Genomic DNA, 12,460 nt, shown 5'->3' with positions numbered 1-12,460 from the left:
TGGTTATCATGCCAGGGTCCTGTTTGAAGCAAAGGCCAAGAGGAAAGGCATGTAAAATCCAAAAATGGGACAGAAGAAAATGAACATGGCTGAAAGTCACTTTAAAATTTTAAAATGTTAAGTAGGAAGTGATTGCCGAATTTTCAGATTTCTACACTTATCACAGCCCGCTGTAGCTGGCGTCGAAAGTTGCCATTCTATCTCAATGGAACGTCTCCACTGGCCATCAGAGTTCCGTCGTCATGGAAACTCACTGACACGCCCTGCGGGGCCAGTCTAAAAAAGGCAGACACTGGGTCCAAGTTGCTATTGGATGATAATGGAGAACTTTGCCTCGGAACAACGCACGATTTCTCCGGAACCGTAAATGGTAGAGACGTAATTTTTTCTGTGTTTATTTCGTAAAGGATAGGGGAAGAAGACTGCTATCGGTTTTTGCTGGAAAAAGTTTAATAAAGGCGTAAAAAATTATGATTAAAGGACATTTTTATGAAATTTCAGAAATCCTCTGAAAATGATCCCGAACAAATCGCTCCTGGCTAAAAAAGTATAGAGATATCAAAATAATTCTTTCACTGTGAGTATCAGCAGGCTTTTGATGACCATGTAGCTGATTTTCATATTTTTACAAAAAATCGGTGTAGACACAGCGACGATGTAAAAAAGTGGTTGATGTGGGAAAATGCAGCTCCAAAGCGTTTTTAGGATTTTGCACATTCGCTACTCCCCGAAACAATTGTTTCCTGCGGAAAAAACCGTAACAGTTATCCCACAAAATTCCTTTTTTGTGAGTGCCAGAAGGGTTGGGACATTTGTGTGTGAAAGTCTCATGTCTGTACATAAAACGGTTTAGGAGTAGCGACGATGCGAAACATGTGATGTTTTGGATTTTTAGACGTCATTTTTCAAAACCGCTCCATAGGAAATGAATGAGGGAGGTTTCGGGTTTGTGTCGCTCTGAGGTGATTTGCGAAAAATCTATAAATGCCACACCAATGAGGGTTACATTTCCCGAATCCTGACAAAAATTCCTACGTTTTGATGTATAATTTGTCTACGTAGAGTGAAAATTGAGCGAGTAAGGTCAAGTTGTTCGGAGTTTTGAAATCTTTAAAAAAGCTAGAGTGGGCCACTCTAGCGGTTGGAGAATTCCGTCATTGACTTTCATTGTAAACGATGATTTCGCTGATTTTTGGACATGAGCTTTGAGGAGTAACTGTGAAGAGACGATAAAAGATATCCACATGCCGTTTTCACTTCTGAGTAGGTCACAGATATATCTACAAACTGGAAGTTAAACGGTGTTCGTAGGTGAAAGCATGACGACACAGTACAGCGTTGAAACCGGTCATTTGGAGGCTTTTTTGAGGCTTTCTGTCTACCCGACTCCATTATTCCTATGGGTTTTTTGGGGGTGGTTATTTCGCTAATTTTGTTTGCCATGGTAACTCGAAACCCCCAATACAAGTAGTAGCACACATCTCGTAATCGAGCCACAAGTTTTGATACCTATATCGTGGGGGTGCTCGCTACAGTTCTGGCTGCATTTATCGTGATTGTAAGAAAAATAAAGAATAATAATAAACTAGAAATTTCTGAAGAAATTTAGTAAGGCACCTGCCACTTGGTGCGTACCGTACCGTCAGAAATAGCAACAGGAAGGTAAAACTGTGAATTTAGGTTCCTACGGTCTTCACAGCCCTCGCAGCGGCCGTTGAAAGGTGCCATGTTAAGTCATAGGAGCCTCTTGCTAGCAGCGTTGTCATGGAGAGACTCACTGACAGCTACAGCCCTCTCTGTCTGTAAAGGCAGAAGAACTCTGGCTAAGCAGCTTTGGTAGGACCTTCCTAAAGCTATTTCCGGTTAGCAACATGCTAACGGTTAGCCGCTAGCATGGCTGTGTTCAGTATCAGCCGGGTGATGTTACTCTGTAAGTTTGGTTGAAATCCTGTACTGAGAAGTGCCTAAAAAGGGAGAAAATTCCTAAAATTCACCAAATCTGTCAAGCAGAAGTTTGTACAGGCTTCCTAGAGCTACTTCCGGTTAGCAACATGCTAACCGTTAGCCGCTAACATGGTTGTGTTTGGTATCACTGGGTGAGTGTACTCTGTTAGTTTGGTCCAAATCCTGTACTGGGATGAGCCTTAAATAGGGAGAAAAAACGTTGTTTATAACGTTGCCATGGTAACTGAAAATGGCGGGTGGTACAAAAAAATACTTCATGGGATCAGCACATATGTTTTAATATACACACTGTGGGGATTATAATACAAAAATCTTAGTCTGCCACAGCCGGGTTTCGATCCCACAACTCTTGCATGCAAAGCCTGCACTTTCCATCTGAGCTATACTGTAGTGCCATATATGGGCATGCAGTATTGGGACCATAAGGGGTTTGGTCCCCCATTGAAAAGCATTGGATGTTTGACACCTGCATAGCTTGGAGATGCTTTATGCCACGTAGCCCAAATTTCTTGTGGAGCTTTCTCTCTAAAGTAAGAACAGACTCTGTGAAGCAGAAGATGGTGAGACCTTTCTAGAGCTACTTCCGGTTAGCAACATGCTAACAGTTAGCCGCTAACATGGTTGTGTTCAGCATCACCGGGTGATTGTACTCTGTCAGTTTGGTCCAAATCCTGTACTGGGAAGTGCCTCAAATAGGGGTGCCAATACTTAATGTCACCAAACGTGACCAAAGTTGATTGGTCAGATTGGCCTCCTTTAGCAACTCAGCCTCACCACATCTGGGCCCAGAACTCAACATTTGACCAAAATGGTGTGTAGTGCCATTTCCCACAGGTGGGTGGTGCTGTATTGGCCAAGTGGGTCGTGTCTAGGCATCATGCCAGGTCCTGTTGGAAGCAAAGACCCAATAGGAAAGCATGTAAAATCCAAAATGGGACAGTAAACTGACACATGGCTGAAAGTCACATGAAAATTTTAAAATGTTAAGAGGAAGTGACTGTGCGAATTTCAGATTTCTACATTAATCACAGCCGCTGCAGCTGGCGTTGAAAGTTGCCATTCTATCTCAATGGAACGTCTCCCACTGGCCCTCAGAGTTCCGTCGTCATGGAAAACTCACTGACACAGGCTGCAGCGGGCCAGTCTAAAAAAGTGCAGACACTTTGGTGTCCAAGTCTGCCTATTGGATTATAATGGAGAACTTTGCCTCGAACAACGCACGATTTCTCCGGAACCGTAAATGGTAGAGACGTAATTTTTTCTGTGTTTATTTCGTAACGGATAGGGGAAGAAGACTTGCTATCGGTTTTTGCTGGAAAAAGTTTAATAAAGGCGTAAAAAATTATGATCTAAAGGACATTTTTATGAAATTTCAGAAATCCTCTGAAAATGATCCCGAACAAATCGGTCTGGCTAAAAAAGTATAAGAGATATCAAAATAATTCTTTCACTGTGAGTATCAGCAGGCTTTTGATGACCATGTAGCTCATTTTCATATTTTTACAAAAATCGGTGTAGGAACAGCGACGATGTAAAAAAGTGGATGATGTGGGAAAATGCAGCTCCAAAGCGATTTCAGGATTTTGCACATTCGCTACTTCCCGAACAAATTGTTCCTGTGGAAAAACCGTAACAGTTATCCACAAAATTAATTTTTCTTGAGTGCCAGAAGGGTTGGGACATTCATGTGTGAAAGTCTCATGTCTGTACATAAAACGGTTTAGGAGTAGCGACGATGCGAAAACATGTGATGTTTTGGATTTTAGACGTCATTTTTCAAAACCGCTCCATAGGAAATGAATGAGGGAGGTTTCGGGTTTGTGTCGCTCTGAGGTGATTTGCGAAAAATCTATAAATGCCACACCAATGAGGGTTACATTTCCCGAATCCTGACAAAAATACCTACGTTTTGATGTATAATTTGTCTACGTAGAGTGAAAATTGAGCGAGTAAGGTCAAGTTGTTCGGAGTTTTGAAATCTTTAAAAAAAGCTAGAGTGGGCCACTCTAGCGGTTGGAGAATTCCGTCATTGACTTTCATTGTAAACGATGATTTCGCTGATTTTTGGACATGAGCTTTGAGGAGTAACTGTGAAGAGACGATAAAAGATATCCGCATCCCGTTTTCACTTCTGAGTAGGTCACAGATATATCTACAAACTGGAAGTTAAACGGTGTTCGTAGGTGAAAGCATGACGACACAGTACAGCGTTGAAAATGGTCATTTGGAGGCTTTTTTGAGGCTTTCTTTCTACCCGACTCCATTCATTCGTATGGGTTTTTTGGGGGTGGTTTTTCGCTAATTTTGTTGCCATGGTAACTCAAAACCCCAATAAAAGTACCAGCACACATCTCGTAATCGAGCCCCACGTTTTGATACCTATATTGTGGGGGTGCTCGCTACGGTTCGGGCCGCATTAATCGTGACGGAAGAAAAATTAAGAATAATAAATAATCCGTTTAGAGGTGAATAGTAATAGGTGCCTCCATGCATTTGCATGGGAGGCAGTGCTGTGCTTCGCACAGCACTGCCTCCTCATTGCAAATGCTATGGCAGGCGCCTAATAAATAGTCCGTTTAGAGGTGAATAGTAATAGGTGCCTCCATGCATTTGCATGGGAGGCAGTGCTGTGCTTCGCACAGCACTGCCTCCTCATTGCAAATGCTATGGCAGGCGCCTAAAAAATTTCTGAAGAAATTTAGTAAGGCGCCTGCCACTTGGTGCGTACCGTACCGTCAGAAATAGCAAGAGGAAGTAACAGTGCAAATTTCAGCTTCCTACGGTCTTCACAGCCCTCGCAGCGGCCGTTGAAAGGTGCCATGTTAAGTCAATGGACCTCCTAGGAGCCTCTTGCTAGCACCGTTGTCATGGAGACTCAGTGAGAGCTGCAGCCCTCTCTCTGTCTGTAAAGGCAGAAGAACTCTGGCTAAGCAGCAGTTGGTAGGACCTTCCTAAAGCTATTTCCGGTTAGCAACATGCTAACGGTTAGCCGCTAGCATGGCTGTGTTCAGTATCAGCGGGTGATGTTACTCTGTTAGTTTGGTTGAAATCCTGTACTGAGAAGTGCCTAAAAAGGGAGAAAATGCTAAAATTCACCAAATCTGTCAAGCAGAAGTTTGTACAGGCTTCCTAGAGCTACTTCCGGTTAGCAACATGCTAAACGTTAGCCGCTAACATGGTTGTGTTTGGTATCACTGGGTGAGTGTACTCTGTTAGTTTGGATCCAAATCCTGTACTGGGATGAGCCTTAAATAGGGAGAAAAAACGTTGTTTATAACGTTGCCATGGTAACTGAAAATGGCGGGTGGTACAAAAAAATACTTCATGGGATCAGCACATATGTTTTAATATACACACTGTGGGGATTATAATACAAAAATCTTAGTCTGCCACGCCGGGTTTCGATCCCACGACCTCTTGCATGCAAAGCCTGCACTTTCCATCTGAGCTATACTGTAGCGCCATATATGGGCATGCAGTATTGGGACCATAAGGGGTTTGGTCCCCCATTGAAAAGCATTGGATGTTTGACACCTCATAGCTTGGAGATGCTTTATGCCACGTAGCCCAAATTTCTTGTGGAGCTTTCTCTCTAAAGTAAGAACAGACTCTGTGAAGCAGAAGATGGTGAGACCTTTCTAGAGCTACTTCCGGTTAGCAACATGCTAACAGTTAGCCGCTAACATGGTTGTGTTCAGTATCACCGGGTGATTGTACTCTGTCAGTTTGGTCCAAATCCTGTACTGGGAAGTGCCTCAAATAGGGGTGCCAATACTTAATGTCACCAAACGTGACCAAAGTTCATTGGTCAGATTGGCCTCCTTTAGCAACTCAGCCTCACCACATCTGGGCCCAGAACTCAACATTTGACCAAAATAGTGTGTAGTGCCATTTCCCACATGTGGGTGGTGCTGTATTGGCCAAGTGGGTCGTGTCTAGGCATCATGCCAGGTCCTGTTGGAAGCAAAGACCCAATAGGAAAGCATGTAAAATCCAAAATGGGACAGTAAACTGACACATGCCTGAAAGTCACATGAAAATTTGAAAATGTTAAGAGGAAGTGACTGTGCGAATTTCAGATTTCTACATTAATCACAGCCGCTGCAGCTGGCGTCGAAAGTTGCCATTCTATCTCAATGGAACGTCTCCCACTGGCCCTCAGAGTTCCGTCGTCATGGAAACTCACTGACACAGCTGCAGCGGGCCAGTCTAAAAAAGTGCAGACACTTGGTGTCCAAGTCTGCCTATTGGATTATAATGGAGAACTTTGCCTCGAACAACGCACGATTTCTCCGGAACCGTAAATGGTAGAGACGTAATTTTTTCTGTGTTTATTTCGTAAAGGATAGGGGAAGAAGACTTGCTATCGGTTTTTGCTGGAAAAAGTTTAATAAAGGCGTAAAAAATTATGATCTAAAGGACATTTTAATGAAATTTCAGAAATCCTCTGAAAATGATCCCGAACAAATCGCTCTGGCTAAAAAAGCATAAGAGATATCAAAATAATTCTTTCACTGTGAGTATCAGCAGGCTTTTGATGACCATGTAGCTCATTTTCATATTTTTACAAAAATCGGTGTAGGCACAGCGACGATGTGAAAAAGTGGATGATGTGGGAAAATGCAGCTCCAAAGCGATTTCAGGATTTTGCACATTCGCTACTCCCGAACAAATTGTTCCTGTGGAAAAACCGTAACAGTTATCCACAAAATTTATTTTTCTTGAGTGCCAGAAGGGTTGGGACATTCATGTGTGAAAGTCTCATGTCTGTACATAAAACGGTTTAGGAGTAGCGACGATGCGAAAACATGTGATGTTTTGGATTTTCAGACGTCATTTTTCAAAACCGCTCCATAGGAAATGAATGGGGGAGGTTTCGGGTTTGTGTCGCTCTGAGGTGATTTGCGAAAAATCTATAAATGCCACACCAATGAGGGTTACATTTCCCGAATCCTGACAAAAATACCTACGTTTTGATGTATAATTTGTCTACGTAGAGTGAAAATTGAGCGAGAAAGGTCAAGTTGTTCGGAGTTTTGAAATCTTTAAAAAAGCTAGAGTGGGCCACTCTAGCGGTTGGAGAATTCCGTCATTGACTTTCATTGTAAACGATGATTTCGCTGATTTTCGGACATGAGCTTTGAGGAGTAACTGTGAAGAGACGATAAAAGATATCCACATCCCGTTTTCACTTCTGAGTAGGTCACAGATATATCTACAAACTGGAAGTTAAACGGTGTTCATAGGTGAAAGCATGGCGACACAGTACAGCTTTGAAAATGGTCATTTTGAGGCTTTTTTGAGGCTTTCTTTCTACCCGATAACATTGATCCCTATGGGATTTTTGGGGGTGGTTTTTCGTTAATTTTGTTGCCATGGTAACTCGAAACCCCAATAAAAGTAGTAGCACACATCTCGAGATCGAGCCACACGTTTTTATACCTCAATTGTGGGGGTGCACGCTATGGTTCGGGCAGCATTAATCGTGAAGGAAGAATAAGTAAAGAATAACTAGAAAAATTTCTGAAGAAATTTAGCAAGGCGCCTGCCACTTGGTGCGTACCGTACCGTCAGAAATAGCAACAGGAAGTAACACTGCGAATTTCAGGTTCCTACGGTCTTCACAGCCCTCGCAGCGGCTGTTGAAAGGTGCCATGTTAAGTCAATGGACCTCCTAGGAGCCTCTTGCTAGCAGCGTTGTCATGGAGACTCACTGACAGCTACAGCCCTCTCTGTCTGTAAAGGTTGAAGAACTCTGGCTAAGCAGCTGTTGGTAGGACCTTCCTAAAGCTATTTCCGGTTAGCAACATGCTAACGGTTAGCCGCTAGCATGGCTGTGTTCAGTATCACCGGGTGATGTTAGTCTGTTAGTTTGGTTGAAATCCTGTACTGAGAAGTGCCTAAAAAGGGAGAAAATCCTAAAATTCACCAAATCTGTCAAGCAGAAGTTTGTACAGGCTTCCTAGAGCTAATTCCGGTTAGCAACATGCTAACCGTTAGCCGCTAACATGGTTGTGTATGGTATCACTGGGTGAGTGTACTCTGTCAGTTTGGTCCAAATCCTGTACTGGGATGTGCCTCAAATAGGGAGAAAAAACGTCATTTATAACGTTGCCATTGTAACTCAAAATGGCGGGTGGTACAAAAAATACTTCATGGGATCAGCACACATGTTTTGATATTCACACTGTGAGGATTATAATACAAAACTCCAAGTTTTCCATACCGGGAATCGATCCCACGACCTCTTGCCTGCAAAGCCTGCACTTTCCATCTGTGCTACACTGTAGCGCCATATATGGGCATGCATTATTGGAAACATAAGTGGTTTGATCCAAAATGGCACAGAAAACTGACACATGGCTGAAAGTCACATGGAAATTTTAAAGTGTTAAGAGGAAGTGACTGTGCGAATTTCAGATTTCTACATTAATCACAGCCACTGCAGTGAGCGATGAAAGTTGCCATTGTATCTCAATGGAGCGTCTAGCTCTGGCCCTCAGAGTTCCGTCGTCATGGAAACTCACTGACACACCTGCAGCGGCCGAAGTGCAGACACTTTGGTCACAATAAGTCCCATTGGATTATAATGGAGAACTTTGCCTCGAACAACGCACGATTTCTCCGGAACCGTAAATGGTAGAGACGTAATTTTTTCTGTGTTTATTTCGTAAAGGATAGGGGAAGAAGACTTGCTATCGGTTTTTGCTGGAAAAAGTTTAATAAAGGCGTAAAAAATTATGATCTAAAGGACATTTTTATGAAATTTCAGAAATCCTCTGAAAATGATCCCGAACAAATCGCTCTGGCTAAAAAAGTATAAGAGATATCAAAATAATTCTTTCACTGTGAGTATCAGCAGGCTTTTGATGACCATGTAGCTCATTTTCATATTTTTACAAAAATCGGTGTAGGCACAGCGACGATGTAAAAAAGTGGATGATGTGGGAAAATGCAGCTCCAAAGCGATTTCAGGATTTTGCACATTCGCTACTCCCGAACAAATTGTTCCTGTGGAAAAACCGTAACAGTTATCCACAAAATTCATTTTTCTTGAGTGCCAGAAGGGTTGGGACATTCATGTGTGAAAGTCTCATGTCTGTACATAAAACGGTTTAGGAGTAGCGACGATGCGAAAACATGTGATGTTTTGGATTTTTAGACGTCATTTTTCAAAACCGCTCCATAGGAAATGAATGGGGGAGGTTTCGGGTTTGTGTCGGTCTGAGGTGATTTGCGAAAAATCTATAAATGCCACACCAATGAAGGTTACATTTCCCGAATCCTGACAAAAATACCTACGTTTTGATGTATAATTTGTCTACGTAGAGTGAAAATTGAGCGAGAAAGGTCAAGTTGTTCGGAGTTTTGAAATCTTTAAAAAAGCTAGAGTGGGCCACTCTAGCGGTTGGAGAATTCCGTCATTGACTTTCATTGTAAACGATGATTTTGCTGATTTTTGGACATGAGCTTTGAGGAGTACTTCTGAGGAGACGATAACAGATATCCACATCCCGTTTTCACTTCTGAGTAGTTCACAGATATATCTACAAACTGGAAGTTAAACGGTGTTTGTAGGTGAAAGCATGACGACACAGTACAGCGTTGAAAACGGTCATTTGGAGGCTTTTTTGAGGCTTTGTTTCTACCCGACTCCATTCATTCCTATGGGGTTTTTTGGGGGTGGTTTTTCGCTAATTTTGTTGCCATGGTAACTCGAAACCCCAATAAAAGTAGTAGCACACATCTCGTAATCGAGCCACAAGTTTTGATACCTATATCGTGGGGGTGCTCGCTACAGTTCTGGCTGCATTTATCGTGATGTAAGAAAAATAAAGAATAACTAGAAAAATTTCTGAAGAAATTTAGCAAGGCGCCTGCCACTTGGTGCGTACCGTACCGTCAGAAATAGCAACAGGAAGCAACACTGCGAATTTCAGCTTCCTACGGTCTTCACAGCCCCCGCAGCGGCCGTCGAAAGGTGCCATGTTAAGTCAATGGACCTCCTAGGAGCCTCTTGCTAGCAGCGTTGTCATGGAGACTCACTGACAGCTGCAGCCCTCTGTCTGTAAAGGCAGAACAACCCTGGCTAAGCAGAAGTTGGTAGGACCTTCCTAAAGCTACTTCTGGTTAGCAACATGCTAACGGTTAGCCGCTAGCATGGCTGTGTTCAGTATCACCGGGTGATGTTACTCTGTTAGTTTGGTTGAAATCCTGTACTGAGAAGTGCCTAAAAAGGGAGAAAATCCTAAAATTCACCAAATCTGTCAAGCAGGAGTTTGTACAAGCTTCTTAGAGCTACTTCCGGTTAGCAACATGCTAACCGTTAGCCGCTAACATGGTTGTGTATGGTATCACTGGGTGAGTGTACTCTGTTAGTTTGGTCCAAATCCTGTACTGGGATGAGCCTCAAATAGGGAGAAAAAACGTCGTTTATAACGTTGCCATGGTAACTCAAAATGGCGGGTGGTACAATAAAATACTTCATGGGATCAGCACACATGTTTTAATATACACACTGTGGGGATTATAATACAAAAATCTTGGTCTGCCACGCCGGGTTTCGATCCCACGACCTCTTGCATGCAAAGCCTGCACTTTCCATCTGAGCTATACTGTAGCGTCATATATGGGCATGCAGTATTGGGACCATAAGGGGTTTGGTCCCCTATTGAAAAGCATTGGATGTTTGACACCTCATAGCTTGGAGATGCTTTATGCCACGTAGCCCAAATTTCTTGTGGAGGTTTCTCTCTAAAGTAAGAACAGACTCTGTGAAGCAGAAGATGGTGAGACCTTTCTAGAGCTACTTCCGGTTAGCAACATGCTAACAGTTAGCCGCTAACATGGTTGTGTTCAGTATCACTGGGGGATTGTACTCTGTCAGTTTGGTCCAAATCCTGTACTGGGAAGTGCCTCAAATAGGGGTGCCAATACTTAATGTCACCAAACGTGACCAAAGTTCATTGGTCAGATTGGCCTCCTTTAGCAACTCAGCCTCACCACATCTGGGCCCAGAACTCAACATTTGACCAAAATGGTGTGTAGTGCCATTTCCCACAGGTGGGTGGTGCTGTATTGGTCACGTGGGTCGTGTCTAGGCATCATGCCAGGTCCTGTTGGAAGCAAAGACCCAATAGGAAAGCATGTAAAATCCAAAATGGCACAGAAAACTGACACATGGCTGAAAGTCACATGAAAATTTTAAAATGTTAAGAGGAAGTGACTGTGCGAATTTCAGATTTCTACATTAATCACAGCCGCTGCAGCTGGCGTCGAAAGTTGCCATTCTATCTCAATGGAACGTCTCCCACTGGCCCTCAGAGTTCCGTCGTCATGGAAACTCACTGACACAGCTGCAGCGGGCCAGTCTAAAAAAGTGCAGACACTTGGTGTCCAAGTCTGCCTATTGGATTATAATGGAGAACTTTGCCTCGAACAACGCACGATTTCTCCGGAACCGTAAATGGTAGAGACGTAATTTTTTCTGTGTTTATTTCGTAAAGGATAGGGGAAGAAGACTTGCTATCGGTTTTTGCTGGAAAAAGTTTAATAAAGGCGTAAAAAATTATGATCTAAAGGACATTTTTATGAAATTTCAGAAATCCTCTGAAAATGATCCCGAACAAATCGCTCTGGCTAAAAAAGTATAAGAGATATCAAAATAATTCTTTCACTGTGAGTATCAGCAGGCTTTTGATGACCATGTAGCTCATTTTCATATTTTTACAAAAATCGGTGTAGGCACAGCGACGATGTAAAAAAGTGGATGATGTGGGAAAATGCAGCTCCAAAGCGATTTCAGGATTTTGCACATTCGCTACTCCCGAACAAATTGTTCCTGTGGAAAAACCGTAACAGTTATCCACAAAATTCCTTTTTCTTGAGTGCCAGAAGGGTTGGGACATTCATGTGTGAAAGTCTCATGCCTGTACATAAAACGGTTTAGGAGTAGTGACGATGCGAAAACATGTGATGTTTTGGATTTTCAGACGTCATTTTTCAAAACCGCTCCATAGGAAATGAATAGGGGAAGTTTCGGGTTTGTGTCGCTCTGAGGTGATTTGCGAAAAATCTATAAATGCCACACCAATGAGGGTTACATTTCCCGAATCCTGACAAAAATACCTACGTTTTGATGTATAATTTGTCTACATAGAGTGAAAATTGAGTGAGTAAGGTCAAGTTGTTCGGAGTTTTGAAATTTTTTAAAAAGCTAGAGTGGCCCACTCTAGCGGTTGGAGAATTCCGTCATTGACTTTCATTGTAAACGATGATTTCGCTGATTTTTGGACATGAGCTTCGAGAAGTAACTGTGAAGAGACGATAAAAGATATCCACATCCCGTTTTCACTTCTGAGTAGTTCACAGATATATCTAAAAACTGGAAGTTAAACGGTGTTCGTAGGTGAAAGCATGACAACACAGTACAGTGTTGAAAATGGTAATTTTGAGGGTTTTTTGAGGCTTTCTTTCTACCCGACTCCATTGATTA

The 12,460-nt window shown here is 42.6% G+C and overlaps 1 protein-coding gene across 2 annotated transcripts in view; it reads right to left on the bottom strand.

The window, feature by feature from the left end:
- The window catches only part of LOC105922322 (trimethylguanosine synthase), a 351,997-nt gene that overhangs the window by 236,455 nt on the left and 103,082 nt on the right, over positions 1 to 12,460 (bottom strand). The window lies entirely within an intron of this gene.

The sequence above is a fragment of the Fundulus heteroclitus genome, unplaced genomic scaffold (genome assembly GCF_011125445.2).
Source record: "Fundulus heteroclitus isolate FHET01 unplaced genomic scaffold, MU-UCD_Fhet_4.1 scaffold_79, whole genome shotgun sequence".
Taxonomy (NCBI): domain Eukaryota; kingdom Metazoa; phylum Chordata; class Actinopteri; order Cyprinodontiformes; family Fundulidae; genus Fundulus; species Fundulus heteroclitus.
This window is presented reverse-complemented; position numbering and strand designations above follow the sequence as displayed.